The sequence below is a fragment of the Pecten maximus genome, chromosome 2 (assembly GCF_902652985.1).
Source record: "Pecten maximus chromosome 2, xPecMax1.1, whole genome shotgun sequence".
NCBI classification, from domain to species: domain Eukaryota; kingdom Metazoa; phylum Mollusca; class Bivalvia; order Pectinida; family Pectinidae; genus Pecten; species Pecten maximus.
In genome coordinates, this window is record NC_047016.1 from 13,225,865 (window position 1) to 13,241,096 (window position 15,232).

Genomic DNA, 15,232 nt, shown 5'->3' on the forward strand with positions numbered 1-15,232 from the left:
AATTGCCCTTATTAAGATTAGTTATTCTGAAGTTTTATGAAACAGACTATACCTTATAGCAGAATACCCAAGGTTGTAGAAACGGTAAAATATTCAGTCATAAAAATATTCCAGATGAAGATATCTATTCATTATCATATATTAAGCTTAAACATCACTTGAATACTCCTGTAAACTTGTAAACCATGCCAGCTGATTTTTAGACCAGAGAACGTGTGTTCCACCATTTATGTTCAAATGGAACTCTTTTGTGTTCTATTTATAGAAACAGGTGATTTCCCAGATCATATTAGACATCGTTTTCTTTGACCTAATAATTGATTTACAATGTCTTTTACTAGCTTTCTGTTCTGAACAAAAGTTATTTATCAACAAGAATGAAGTCTTTACTTTATCATCAAATAAAGATGGTAAGTTATTATTTGTATGTGTGTTTAGTTTTGGGTGCTCTTTGCACTGACATGTCATCTGTAGCCTGTAGGAATACACAAAATGTGGCGAAAACATGTATTCCAGTTACTTAATTTGCTGAAGAAAATTGAACACATAAAGTAGCAAAATATTTCACATGAATTATTACTTTTGAACACCATTTTGACACTCAGTCAAAGATTTATTTCCTTGAAAAAAGGTAGGGGCGCCCTTATTAGGGCAGGCGCCCTTATTAGGTCAAATACGGTATATATATATCATCAATACAATACACATATCATAAATACTATATATATATCATCAATACTATATATATATCATCAATACAATACCATATCATCAATACTATACATATATCATCAATACAATAAACATATCATATATACTATACATCATCAGTATGATACATATATCATCAATACAATACACATATCATAAATACTATACAGTGCAATTTCCGAAAACCGAACCTTCTAAAAACCGAACACCTCTGAATACCGACCGAATTGTATGGAATTGGTCCTTCTTTATTATAGTATTAAAAAACTTCCAAATACCGATCCCTCTGAATTCCGAACACCGGACCGATTTTGTGTCCGGTTCCTGTTAAAATATACCAAAATTTCTAAAAACCGGCCTTACCTGAGCGATTATGACATGAGGTCAGGCCAGTCAACCGTGAAACAACACCTGTGACGGGTATTATGTGAAGCTTAATTGTCTCGGGATCTACGTATACATGTAGGTGATTTGTAGAGTATCCAATATATACCCCAAGGGAGCATTATGACGGTAGGCCTAGTGTATAATCAACACGACAATTATGAAACAATGCCACACTTCATTGAAGCGCGGCGTTTTGTTTATCTTCGCAATGCAAGTAGAGCTAGAAGCCTGATCGCGAGTTTCGCATCTAATTTAAATGAGGCCAAAAGGGGGTCTTTTTTGCATGGTCGTAAATGAAGCCCGTGATGTTTTTAAGACAATACCGATGTCGGAAATACGACCAGTATCAACTGATCAATTATAATTAATATTGAAACAAAACATCTTCACACACTTTCATATTATTCGATGTGTAAAATATTCCGTATTGGCCCCATCCACATGACAAAAACTTCACCGGATGTAACAAAATGTAGGTCGATCGTAAAGTGCTGTTGTACATGTAAAACTGCTGTTTAAAACTACAGTTATAGCTATTTGTCTTTATTATATAATCTGCAATATATACATTGATTAACTTTCATAATATTCATATTATTCAGACAAACCAAATTGTCTACGTACATACGTGCCGGTTTGTAATCGGGTACATTCTAACAAAACATCGTCCCGACCAATTACATTGTATATCCGGAATTCGACCGGTTATTTTTTGATCAACTTCTCCAAACCGAACCCTCTGTAAACCGAACAAATATCCATGTCCCATGCATGTTCGGTTTATAAAGGTTCCACTGTACATATATCATAAATACTATACACATATCATAAATACAATAAATATATCATCAATACAATACACATCATAAATACTGTACATATAGATAGCACTGATTCTATTTTGATGACACTGACAAATAAGGTAGTTGTAACAATTTGGAACAAATGAAAAGCTAGCATTAAATTGTGAACTGTATAACATGATTGAGTGTGTCAGTGGAGCCTTGCTGATCGACCTAGAACAGGCATGTTTGATTCTATTATTGGGTAAAAAATACCAAGTGTAATAACCACAAGAGAATCAATAAAAACAAGACAGGCATGAATATTTCAATATTTTACATATCTATATTCTATCAGCAAGCTGAAGTGTGTCAACAATACCTAGTTTACCTGAATGTAAACATCCCCATATATGGTTTGTTTACCTGGCTGTAAAACTGGCCCTGTCACTTATTTTACATAAACCTTTAAGCTTTTGGTCTGCTAGGTTATAAAACCTTATAATCTCATCCCATATTTAATGTGTTTTGATCTCTTCATTTTACCTAGTTAACCTGTTTGTAATTGTATGTAATTCATCATCTGGTTTACCTGTATGTATGTACCTCATCATCTGGTTTACCTGTGTGTATGTACCTCATCATCTGGTTTACCTGTGTGTATGTACCTCATCATCTGGTTTACCTGTGTGTATGTACCTCATCATCTGGTTTACCTGTGTGTATGTATATCGACTGGTTTACCTGTGTGTATGTACCTCATCTGGTTTACCTGTGTGTATGTACATCATCTGGTTTACCTGTATGTATGTACTTCATCTGGTTTACCTGTGTGTATGTACATCATCTGGTTTACCTGTGTGTATGTACCTCATCTGGTTTACCTGTGTGTATGTACCTCATCATCTGGGTTACCTGTGTGTATGTACCTCATCATCTGGTTTACCTGTGTGTATGTACCTCATCTGGTTTACCTGTGTGTATGTACATCATCTGGTTTACCTGTGTGTATGTACCTCATCATCTGGTTTACCTGTGTGTATGTACTTCATCTGGTTTACCTGTGTGTGTGTACTTCATCTGGTTTACCTGTGTGTATGTATATTGACTGGTTTACCTGTGTGTATGTACATCATCTGGTTTACCTGTGTGTATGTACATCATCTGGTTTACCTGTGTGTATGTACATCATCTGGTTTACCTGTGTATGTACCTCATCTGGTTTACCTGTGTGTATGCACTTCATCATCTGGTTTACCTGTGTGTATGTACTTATCATCTGGTTTACCTGTATTTATATATGCTTCATCACCTAGTTTACCTGTATGTAATTGTGTATACTTTGTTTTCTGGGTTACATTTCGTTATGTACTTAATCATATGTATGTATGTATGTATGAAATCCCAAAATCCATTTACCTTATTAAGATAAATCATTGAAACATAGTAGAGCTTTTGAAACTTGCTAATTTGTCAATATTGTTTATATAAACATTTCAGTGAAAAGTTTTGTAGGATTAAGTTAGGAACATAGTTTTAATTCTAGTACAGGTAATAGCACAACATTGTCAGCTTCATGTCAAGTTGTTAGTGTAGGTAGCCATAAAATAGCATGCCTGGTGATGCTAGTGTAGGTAACCAGAAATTAGTATGGATAGTGATGCTTGTGCAGGTAACCAGAAATTAGCATGCCTGGTGATGCTAATGTAGGTAACCAGAAATTAGTATGGATAGTGGTGCTAGTGTAGGTAACCAGAAATTAGTATGGATAGTGGTGCTTGTGCAGGTAACCAGAAATTAGTATGGATAGTGGTGCTTGTGCAGGTAACCAGAAATTAGCATGCCTGGTGATGCTAATGTAGGTAACTAGAAATTAGTATGGATAGTGGTGCTTGTGCAGGTAACCAGACATTAGTATGGATAGTGGTGCTTGTGCAGGTAACCAGAAATTAGCATGCCTGGTCATGCTAGTGTAGGTAACCAGACATTAGTATGGATAGTGGTGCTTGTGCAGGTAACCAGAAATTAGCATGCCTGGTGATGCTAGTGCAGGTAACCATGTATATATTAGCTTGAGTACTGGTGCTAGTGCAGGTAACCATGTATATATTAGCTTGAGTACTGGTGCTAGTGCAGGTAACCAGAAATTAACATGGAAGGTGGTGCTGTATAGTGCTCTTTCTTTAGAAGCTGTTTAGGTAGATGGAAATCTTATATGCACTTACAATTCAAAGACATGCTAAACTTGGCTTACAAATAGCCCCCTTCTCTTTCTCCTTGATTTAGGATCCAGCCAAATCACAAATGTCAGGAATGTAATTAAAATGTAAGTCCAATCATAATGATGGAGATATGTGTGTTGACTTAGAGAACTGCTTAAACTTTGTTTAATGGGTGATAGGGCAACTTTTTATCATTTACCTGTTATAAGTTATACTGGTTGTACATAAAGATGGTGGTTATCTGGCTGTAGTGGAATCAACACCAAGTTTATTGTGTATACACTTCAGGGTGAGGAAGATGTAGTTTGTCAAATATATATCTCTCATTATATATTATTTACACCTGCATCTCCCCATTACAACGCATAGATAATCCTACAGTGTTGTGGGACTTATAAGACTATCTGACTGTCACTAATAGGTGATAACATTAAAAGTTCCAGGAACTTATACACAAGAGGATATTAGAATAACTCATATTTCTCCCAGTGTTATAACAAATAATAGACGGGTGGCTGGCAGTATGTCACCAGCATTTCATCTGGATTACGTCTATTTCTTTTGCTCACTTTGATAATCCTTTATTGCATTCAGAGGAACTTTTTTAATTTATTGATTTAGTAAGTGAACATATATATGGAATATATCCTTTAGTCAAAGTTATCTGTAGCACATTATATACTTGAATTGACAAATGAATGACTCTGTCTACAATCTTGTCTTATTAAGATTGAAAGGTTTCTTAAGATTCAGTTTGAAAATGCTTTTCTTTGAAAAGCTAATAGTGTGGCTTTGTATCGGTTAGATTTCACTTTCAAATTGTTGACTTATCTGGACCTAGTACCAGAGGACTAAATGGCCAATGACTTGGACCCCAGATATGTATAGCAAATATATGCAGTGTGTATTTCTAAAGTGTTTTCCACAAACTTGTATTTATAGTGTGATAAAAGATCAATAAATTTGGCTGGAGTTGGCAAATTGACAAGTCCCAGCGATTGTGGGGCTTCCAACCAATACATATGTACTGTAGATCTATTGAGTGTCGGTAAACAGCATTTACCAAATGTTGGAAATAAGAATTCTAAAGATTTCCTATATGGCCGAATGATATATATACAGGTGTACTGAGGTATGCGAGTACCTTACATGTATGTATAGAGATTTAGATCGTTACAGGTATGCCATAGACAGGTATAGATATAGAAGTATACCTAGGCAGATTACACATGTGTATGTAGGGCTAAACAGGTGAGCTATGTAAAATGTCAGGACAGAGTTTATTCGTGGATGTACCAGGATTTGAGCTGCGACAGGTAGGTACATAGGTTCACATTATACATGGTATACCTAAAACTGAACATTATTTTAGTATTTCTTTGCATTGTAAAGTTAATGTGCATATAGCATCCTTCTGAAGGTGTGGACAACCTAGACTAAAACTGCTCATTTGTAATGTTAATAGTAAGTTTTTGTAGCTGGTCAGTATCTTGGACTAAGTTGGACGAACGAAACTGATCAGAAATGAAAAATGAGACTTTGTGTGTGGTTTTTATCCTGGACCAAGTCGGACATGAATATAACTGATCGGAAATCCAAGTGTGAGGCTTTGTGTGGTTCTTATCCTGGACCAATTTGGACACAATTAGAACTGATCAGAAAACCAAGTGTGAGACTTTGTGCAATTCTTTTCCCGGACCAAGTTGGATACAGTTATAACTGATCAGAAAACCAAGTGACTGTGCAATTCTTATCCTGGACCAAGTCAGACACAGTGTGAGACTTTTATGTATTAATTTTCTGGACCAAGTCAGCCTCAGTGTATTTCTGTTATACGAAGATCTTTGAAGATATCCACGAGTGTTGTGGGTTATCCGATTGAAGATGATGTAAAGAGATAATCAGTGCCGTATTGATTAACATACCTGTGAGTTTCACACCTTAGGAATGTACTACACTTAGACGGTAACTAACGATCACCATTTTATGGATGTTCCTCAAACAATTTATAATCATGTGCTTAAAACACAAAAAAGATGAAAGGAGAGACCAGATATGAGATAAATGATAATTGAGATCTATATTGTCAGCAGGAAATATACAATGAGTTCTCTAATCAGAGGTGAGGACAAAGAGAAAGATCTCATTATGTGCTGTAAAACCCTAAATGAGCCCTGCGATATTGTTATCTGGTACAAAGTTTAGTACATTAATGAATGTATTATATACATACTCAGAAAGGTAGATTATCTTTTATTTTTCTCCATCCTCAATAAAACTGGCAGTCATCTAGATATAGTTTCGGAAGTCAGACACATAAATCACTCGGCCTTTAGGCAGTATCAGACTGTTAGCTCAATCACAAACAACATTTTATTTCAAAGTAGATTGATGACCATCTCTGAGTACAAAATAAATGTTTTTAGCTTGATTAGTAATTTCCTTCTGTGTTACAGATATTCTTACACACAAAAGTAAAGAGAATGTTTACCTTGTTCATAATTCACTTTGTATAAAATATGATTATGTATCCACTCTCACCTGGCACTCTCACCTGTGACAAAGTCTCCGATGTGAGTCTTGTATGGTGGTACTTTTCTGACTATCTTACCTGTGACAATGTCTCCAATGTGAGTCTTGTGTGGTGGTACTTTTCTGACTATCTTACCTGTGACAATGTCTCCAATGTGAGTCCTGTGTGGTGGTACTTTTCTGACTATCTTACCTGTGACAATGTCTCCAATGTGAGTCCTGTATGGTGGTACTTGTCTGACTATCTTACCTGTGACAATGTCTCCAATGTGAGTCCTGTGTGGTGGTACTTTTCTGACTATCTTACCTGTGACAATGTCTCCAATGTGAGTCCTGTGTGGTGGTACTTTTCTGACTATCTTACCTGTGACAATGTCTCCAATGTGAGTCTTGTGTGGTGGTACTTTTCTGACTATCTCACCTGTGACAATGTCTCCAATGTGAGTCTTGTATGGTGGTACTTTTCTGACTATCTTACCTGTGACAATGTCTCCAATGTGAGTCCTGTATGGTGGTACTTTTCTGACTATCTTACCTGTGACAATGTCTCCAATGTGAGTCTTGTGTGGTGGTACTTTTCTGACTATCTTACCTGTGACAATGTCTCCAATGTGAGTCTTGTGTGGTTTTACTTTTCCGACTATCTTACCTGTGACAATGTCTCCAATGTGAGTCCTGTATGGTGGTACTTTTCTGACTATCTTACCTGTGACAATGTCTCCAATGTGAGTCCTGTATGGTGGTACTTTTCTGACTATCTTACCTGTGACAATGTCTCCAATGTGAGTCTTGTGTGGTTTTACTTTTCTGACTATCTCACCTGTGACAATGTCTCCAATGTGAGTCCTGTGTGGTGGTACTTTTCTGACTATCTTACCTGTGACAATGTCTCCAATGTGAGTCTTGTATGGTGGTACTTTTCTGACTATCTCACCTGTGACAATGTCTCCAATGTGAGTCTTGTATGGTGGTACTTTTCTGACTATCTTACCTGTGACAATGTCTCCAATGTGAGTCTTGTGTGGTTTTACTTTTCCGACTATCTTACCTGTGACAATGTCTCCAATGTGAGTCCTGTATGGTGGTACTTTTCTGACTATCTTACCTGTGACAATGTCTCCAATGTGAGTCTTGTGTGGTTTTACTTTTCTGACTATCTCACCTGTGACAATGTCTCCAATGTGAGTCTTGTATGGTGGTACTTTTCTGGCAGCATCAACATTTAACTTTAAAATTTTGTATTTAGATACATTGCTAAAAAGCATTAGTCCAACTTTAATCAAGCTTGATAATCAATTAATACATATAATGGACATTTCAACACTGCCTTCATTTGTAGAATATCATCCAGAATTTGGTCCAGTGACACTCAGAGAATAAGCTACATTATATTAGGACTTTTCAATTAAGTCTTATGTTTATTTCAGGTTCTCCAAAAGTATTATTCCAACTAAACCTGGAATATACTCAGTCACTTAGTTACATTCATGATTATGGTATGTACATCTCAACCCACCCTAAAAATTACTAAAATTTCAATTTTCATTGTATTTTGGGTATCTCAGATTTTGAGAAATTAAGATCTTAATTGCTGAAATTTGTCTCTTTCTTTCTTAATAATATATGAAAGGCTTTGTTTGCTGAATGAAATCCCTGGTTATGAGGACCATATTATTGTTATTAACTAAATATCTAAACAATTGTTGTAAACGGTATTTATGTATAGGTACTCAAGACATGTTCCCTTGTATCTAGAATTAACTGGTTTACAATGACACGGTTGTGTTTTTACAAGGTCAAAAATAGATACACCTGTCTCCCACATCCAAGGAGTGCTTTGTACATAGTAAAATTTACATGTTTTCTAAAGTTTCACAATGCTCCTAACAATCACCCTCAAAGGTAAGAAATACTGGTAAAACATTATTCACATTTGCAGATTTTATTACACAATAGAGACCGACTGAATCACTTAAATACTGGATGACAGAAATCACCTGTATTCTCACACATCAGAAAACTCATTTGGAGTGGGACTGCACGCTCAGAGTCTAGATAGGATCCTGGTGATTACAGATGATTGATAAGTGAATGGCAGCAGAAAACAAAAGTTTAATTCACAACAGTTCCATGTATGAATTTATTTGATAAGCCCAATAACTTTTCATTTATACCACGAACATTATCGACTGCTGATAGCTTCATGGTACATTGTAATGCTGTATACTGACAGGTGGAAAACCATTTATTAAATCATGATTACCAGAGTACAAATTACTTGTTTTAACGTTACCATGGACAGTAATTTTGAATCAACACATCCTGTTTGTAAACATAGTTGGTAATATTCATTGTGGATTTAATTTCGCTATGTTATATTAGCGATCATGAAAATGTGAGTTGTAATATGGCAGAATTTTGACAAGGCAGATGTTGTGCAAAATTTAATAAGTTACTTCAACAAACCACGAAATTGTATCCCCATGAGATTGGTGTCAGAGAACAAAGTGTGTTGGATGTGGTTTTGTTATTCCCAGCTGGAAACTATGTGGATCAGTTCAGGGGCAGACAACTTTGCCCTGGTTGTATTGCAGCTGTGGGTTAGATTAGGTTCATTAACACTTTTAAGATTGTGTGTGAATTAAGGGGCCAGTAATTATAACTTAGTTTCCGGGATGAAGTCCATAGGAGCTGTTGCTTTACCCTCAGCGTCGGCGTCGTTCTGCGGCATTCTGCGTCGTTCGTACACAGCTAGGTTTTGTAGGTGTTGTGTCAGTACTAATGAGGAGACAGTTTAGGTATTTGACATGTTTTCCTTAAATTGTCACAAGACCTTTCCATTTATACTACATTTGCGGACCTGCTAGCCCTGACCATGTCTTTTGCCCTACTTTATTCCTTTCAACCCACTCATCGAGCTAATGTTGTCGAGCTAATGTTGTCGGAGGACAACTCTTGTTGTTCTTTATTACAGACAAGACATTATTAAGTTGATTCAGAAACAGGCACTGTTCATGGCCTTTATGACACCCAGTAGGACCTGGGAGTATGAGGTACAGTACATAAAGGTTGGTTTATGATCGAGGAATACATAACAACTTAGGTCTAAGAACAGTTTTATGATCAGGGCGTAGGTGGGATTTACTGGACTAGTTTTACTGAGTTATACAAAATTAGAATTAAGTTGCCCATTATTATAAGTTGTCTACTGTTGAGTTATTTGTCCCCGAGAGGAGGTGAGGTTAGCAGTAAGACAGGGTCTAGGCAGAAGTCATTTGTTGTTTCCAAAAGAGATCTATGTCAAATCATACAGGTATTATAAATTATATTTATTTGTTAATCAAACATTGAAAAACATTTTAAAGTTAAATTAATTTCTTTGATTTATTTTATTGAACTTAATGTTTGCTTTACTTCTGTTAGTTTAAACAAGTATTTTTGTGCTGTTTAATCAATACTTAATTTATTTAGGACATACAATTGTGCTGACGATGTATAGAAATTGATTTATATGGTGACTTAATGGGTTAAACTTCGTAATCAGTTCAAGCCAGACATTTCTTATCAACATTTTAACAGAACAAGTACAGAGTCACCAACCTTTCACCATAAATGTCACATGTTAGGATGATGTAATCTACACGAGACATTTTCCTAGGTAGGAGGTACAATGTGTACCCCGATTGATTTACTGTACATGTGATCGGAATAATTAGCTATGTCGTCAAGAGATCAACTCTCTAATCAGTTTTTCTACAGTTGTAAAATTTCCTGGTAACCCAGATATGGTAAGAGTAACAGAATTAAAGAGTTTGTTACTGTCAATCATATCCTCGTAAATGGGCCATGTTTTTATAAGTTATCCCCCCTGGAAGCTTAAGGGATATAATGCCAGGATACATATAGGCGATTTGGTATTTTGTAAAATAGTGGTTTTCTAACCGATTTAGTTCCGTTTGCCTTGTATAATGTACAGCTGCCATTGATTGGTCATCGTAAAATGGCCATTTATTGGTATCACTGCTCGATACATCAGTCAAGTATAGGTCATCTTACACAATTAAGTTTCTTTTTCAAGTGAAAATTATGTCTCAAATATTTCATTTTAGAAGCCTCTTTGAAGCTAAGATGAAAGATATGAAGTGCATTAATATCACATTGAAGGAAATAAATGTGAGATTCTGATTTTTATGTGATGAACAACAAACAAAAGTGTACAAAACGTTGGGAATTTCGTCATACTGACACGAAATCTAAAACAGCAACTTTTAATGAGCAAGAAATTGATGGATGTGTAACAGATGTGGCACTGATAACAAATTTGGTATACAATACAAGTATCAGAGCTTTGATAGTCCTGTTATACAATACAAGTATCAGAGCTTTGATAGTCCTGTTATACAATACAAGTATCCGAGCTTTGATAGTCCTCTTATACAATACAAGTATCAGAGCTTTGATAGTCCTGTTATACAATACAAGTATCAGAGCTTTGATAGTCCTCTTATACAATACAAGTATCAGAGCTTTGATAGTCCTGTTATACAATACAAGTATCAGAGCTTTGATAGTCCTGTTATACAATACAAGTATCAGAGCTTTGATAGTCCTGTTATACAATACAAGTATCCGAGCTTTGATAGTCCTGTTATACAATACAAGAATCAGAGCTTTGATAGTCCTGTTATACAATACAAGTATCAGAGCTTTGATAGTCCTGTTATACAATACAAGTATCAGAGCTTTGATAGTCCTGTTATACAATACAAGTATCAGAGCTTTGATAGTCCTGTTATACAATACAAGTATCAGAGCTTTGATAGTCCTGTTATACAATACAAGTATCAGAGCTTTGATAGTCCTGTTACAGATGTGGCACTGATAACAAATTTGGTATACAATACAAGTATCAGAGCTTTGATAGTCCTATTACACATGTGGCACTGATAACAAATTTGGTATACAATACAAGTATCAGAGCTTTGATAGTCCTGTAACAGATGTGGCACTGATAACAAATTTGGTATACAATACAAGTATCAGAGCTTTGATAGTCCTGTTATACAATACAAGTATCAGAGCTTTGATAGTCCTATTACAATTTGGGAATCATTATCGTTCTGATTTTAAAAGTTTCACAAATGTTTTCTGTCAAGGATTATATTTTTAAAAGTTATGCAAATATTTAACATGTTTCATGGTGGTCTGTAGGTTATGAAAAAAACACTTAATGGGTTCAGATATGTTATCATTTTAAACTCCAGTAAATAGTTAGCCATTCTTACTTAACACAATGACAATCCACATGCAACACAGCAATTTAAAGGGTCACAGCGGTATCACTGAAAGTGTGACTTTTATAATTATGTGAAAGTGTTTTTAGTACAAGATTAAATAACGTAACATTGTAAAGTCGAGTGAAAGGTGAGAAGCCATAACATGGTAACCTGTGGTGCTGAATACAGATAATGTTTACATTCTGACACAACAACAAAGCATCGTTTGATTCTGTTATTGTTGTGCAGGCGGTATCCAGCGTTCAGTAACAGGGCCTGGTTTTAAATCACATCAGTTATACCCGAGAACTCATTAGCTGGTACAGATATAGGTAGTCTTCAATCATTGGTACACCACCATTAGCTGGTACAGATATAGGTAGTCTTCAATCATTGGTACATTAGCTGGTACAGATATAGGTAGTCTTCAATCATTGGTACATTAGCTGGTACAGATATAGGTAGTCTTCAATCATTGGTACACCACCAGGCTTCCTACCGTAGTACCCCTTACATACACTTAATCCTGTTACTTTGGGTTAAAAGCATGTTTGGATTTCATTTCTATGACACTTGATGTTGGACCTTTTAAGGTCACATCTCATTACATTGTACAGTTCTCTGTGCCATACTAAGTTAATTCCAGGTACATAATTTGTACTAAAGACTTATGGTGCTTGACTGAATATGGTTCTGTGTATTACAGTGGCCAAAGATCAAGGTCATGTCTCAACACAATATATACTCTATCAAAAGAATTTTTTCTACCATGACTGATGCCAAAGTTCTGGTCATATCCCTGAATGTTTATGCTGTTTTGATCAGTAGAAATCAAGCTACCATTCACTGGAAAGACCTTATAGCGAAATCTTTTAGCCAAAAAGGACGACATGATGGCCTTCATAAAACTCAGAAAGTTTTCTTTTTTTCCCAATTTTGGCCTTTAAATATTTTACCTAATTTCTCGTTCCCATGCACCCTATACATCCGCAATGAAAAGGTTGTTTTGTGTCCCTATGATCTACATTGCCCTTTAAGAGGAATTTTTTGTTAATATTTTATGCCTTTGTTTATGTACTTCCATATCATTATCAATATACCACATATACTACATGTGATTGGGGCCAGAGTCCTGTAGGGATAGGTTTTGTGTGTTCGGGCCAGTGTGATGTGTAATGTGTGTACGCCTCATGATCATTCTGTCCTCTGGAATTGTCTTTGGAAACGTGTATACTTGTGTATACTTATAAATGTGGTCTAGATTTTAATTACTGGTGGTATTGATAAAGTATGAATTTTTTCCCTTCGTACAGTAGCTGTAGTTTGACATGTGTAAGGTGTATAACTGACCTGTCAAATACCACAGTATCCCTTAAGTATTTATTTTTGTTGTTATTAACAGTTAATAGATACAATGAGTAAATGTTAATTAAAAGTTTAATTTAAAGGACCTTTAGATTTCCTTTTTGATTTGAATACCTTTGAAATAGGGTGTTTTTCAGATGACTATAGATAAACTATAGATATAGTATAGATCAAGCCTACATGTAATTACTCTAATGAATACATTAAATCAGGCTTGTATCTTTTACATTACTTCAATGTCATTTTATGTTTGAATCTTTAAGCCTTACTTCACTTTTATCAATGCCTACATTAGGCAATATTAAATTGATTTAGCTTTTTAAGGAGTATTTATGGTAAACCTCCGGCTAGTTCGAACACACATTTTTTTCTAGAAAAACAATATTTTTTAGCGAGTAATAGTTTGAACTATGGTTGTTTATAACTGACACTATTTCAGATCAGTTCAAACTTGTCAAATGAAGAACGTTAAGTAAGATCTTTTTTCAACAGACTCGATCCATTGAAAACGCGCGACAACCGGTCCAGATAAAATTCCAAGACTTAAATTTGATCAACATGCATGTTTAGGTTATTAGATTGTATGTGTGATCATTGGAGTGCGTCTGTGACAGAAACAAAAACACATTAATATATGTCACATATTTTAGCGTTTAATTTGAATTCGGTTTTTTACATTGAAAATTACACCACACATTAGACAGCTGAATTTAGGCCCAAACAATGCATAAATAACATGCAAAATTTGTATTCGCGCTGTATGGCAAACTAAGAAATCATCGGTGTATTTTCAAATATAGTGTAAACTTAGCATTTTCATTATTTAATTGTGACTGGGCATATCCTATTGCCAATGAAGGTATTACATAAAAACTTGCGCCCTCACGCTAGGTAGGCTGGCCACGCGAGGTGTCGTTTGCGGTAAAGTTGAAAGGATCGGCCGCCCAGTCATGCTGAGTGACGTGATAATCATTCATATCCAGTCAAAACAATCCACAGGTATCCCAATTAGTGATGGATAATTTTGCAGGTATCAAATAAGTTTGGCAGATAATACGACTGGGCATATTTAAAAGCAGACATGTTGATGTTATGACCTAATTTTATCAACATATATCGCCTATTTTTACAGTAGTGCTTTTGTAAACGCAACAAGTTATGTAGACTATGTAACAGCTTCCATATTCATTACAATAGTATAGCGGTATTTTCTCATTCAAATAAAAAATATAACCATGTTGAGACTATACTGCACAAATGCCGAGATTTATCGACTCTGATAGTTCGAACTCCCACTTATTTTCTGAAGCATAATTTCGAATAATTTGAACAGATTCGTCAATATTTATTAATTTTGTTCGAACTAACTGAAGGTTTACCGTACTGCAGTCAATCACATATCACGTACTGGTCAAATAGGTTTATGGTTAAACTGGGAATGCTGATACAGGCAGTGGATTATGGGTAAAATGGGCAGTGGATTATGGGTTAACTGACATGGGAATGCTGATACAGGCAGTGGATTATGGGTAAAATGGGCAGTGGATTATGGGTTAACTGACATGGGAATGCTGATACAGGCAGTGGATTATGGGTAAAATGGGCAGTGGATTATCGGTTAACTGACATGGGAATGCTGATACAGGCAGTGGATTATGGGTAAACTGACATGAGAATGCTGATACAGGCAGTGGATTATGGGTAAACTGACATGGGAATGCTGATACAGGCAGTGGATTATGGGTAAACTGACATGGGAATGCTGATACAGGCAGTGGATTATGGGTTAACTGACATGGGAATGCTGATACAGGCAGTGGATTTATTTCTTCTCTCTTGACTTTTTCACCCCAGTGTCAGATTAGGTACGATGATTGTGATATATGAGAATCTATGTCGTCTGACTTGTGTCAAGTGACTAATCAATAGATCAATAGATTACTGGTAGTGGAGGGAC

General features: G+C 35.7%; 1 protein-coding gene across 2 annotated transcripts in view; it reads left to right on the forward strand.

Annotated features, from left to right (window-relative positions):
• LOC117318089 (centrosome-associated protein 350-like) overlaps positions 1 to 15,232 on the forward strand; it is a 72,732-nt gene that overhangs the window by 2,282 nt on the left and 55,218 nt on the right. The window contains exon 1 of one of the 2 annotated variants that reach the window (XM_033873100.1): positions 5,306 to 5,418. The exons of the other annotated variant lie outside the window; for it this stretch is intronic. The gene's annotated coding sequence lies outside the window, so the exon portion shown is untranslated. Of the gene's footprint in view, positions 1 to 5,305; positions 5,419 to 15,232 lie in introns of those variants that run through there. 2 annotated transcript variants of the gene reach the window in all.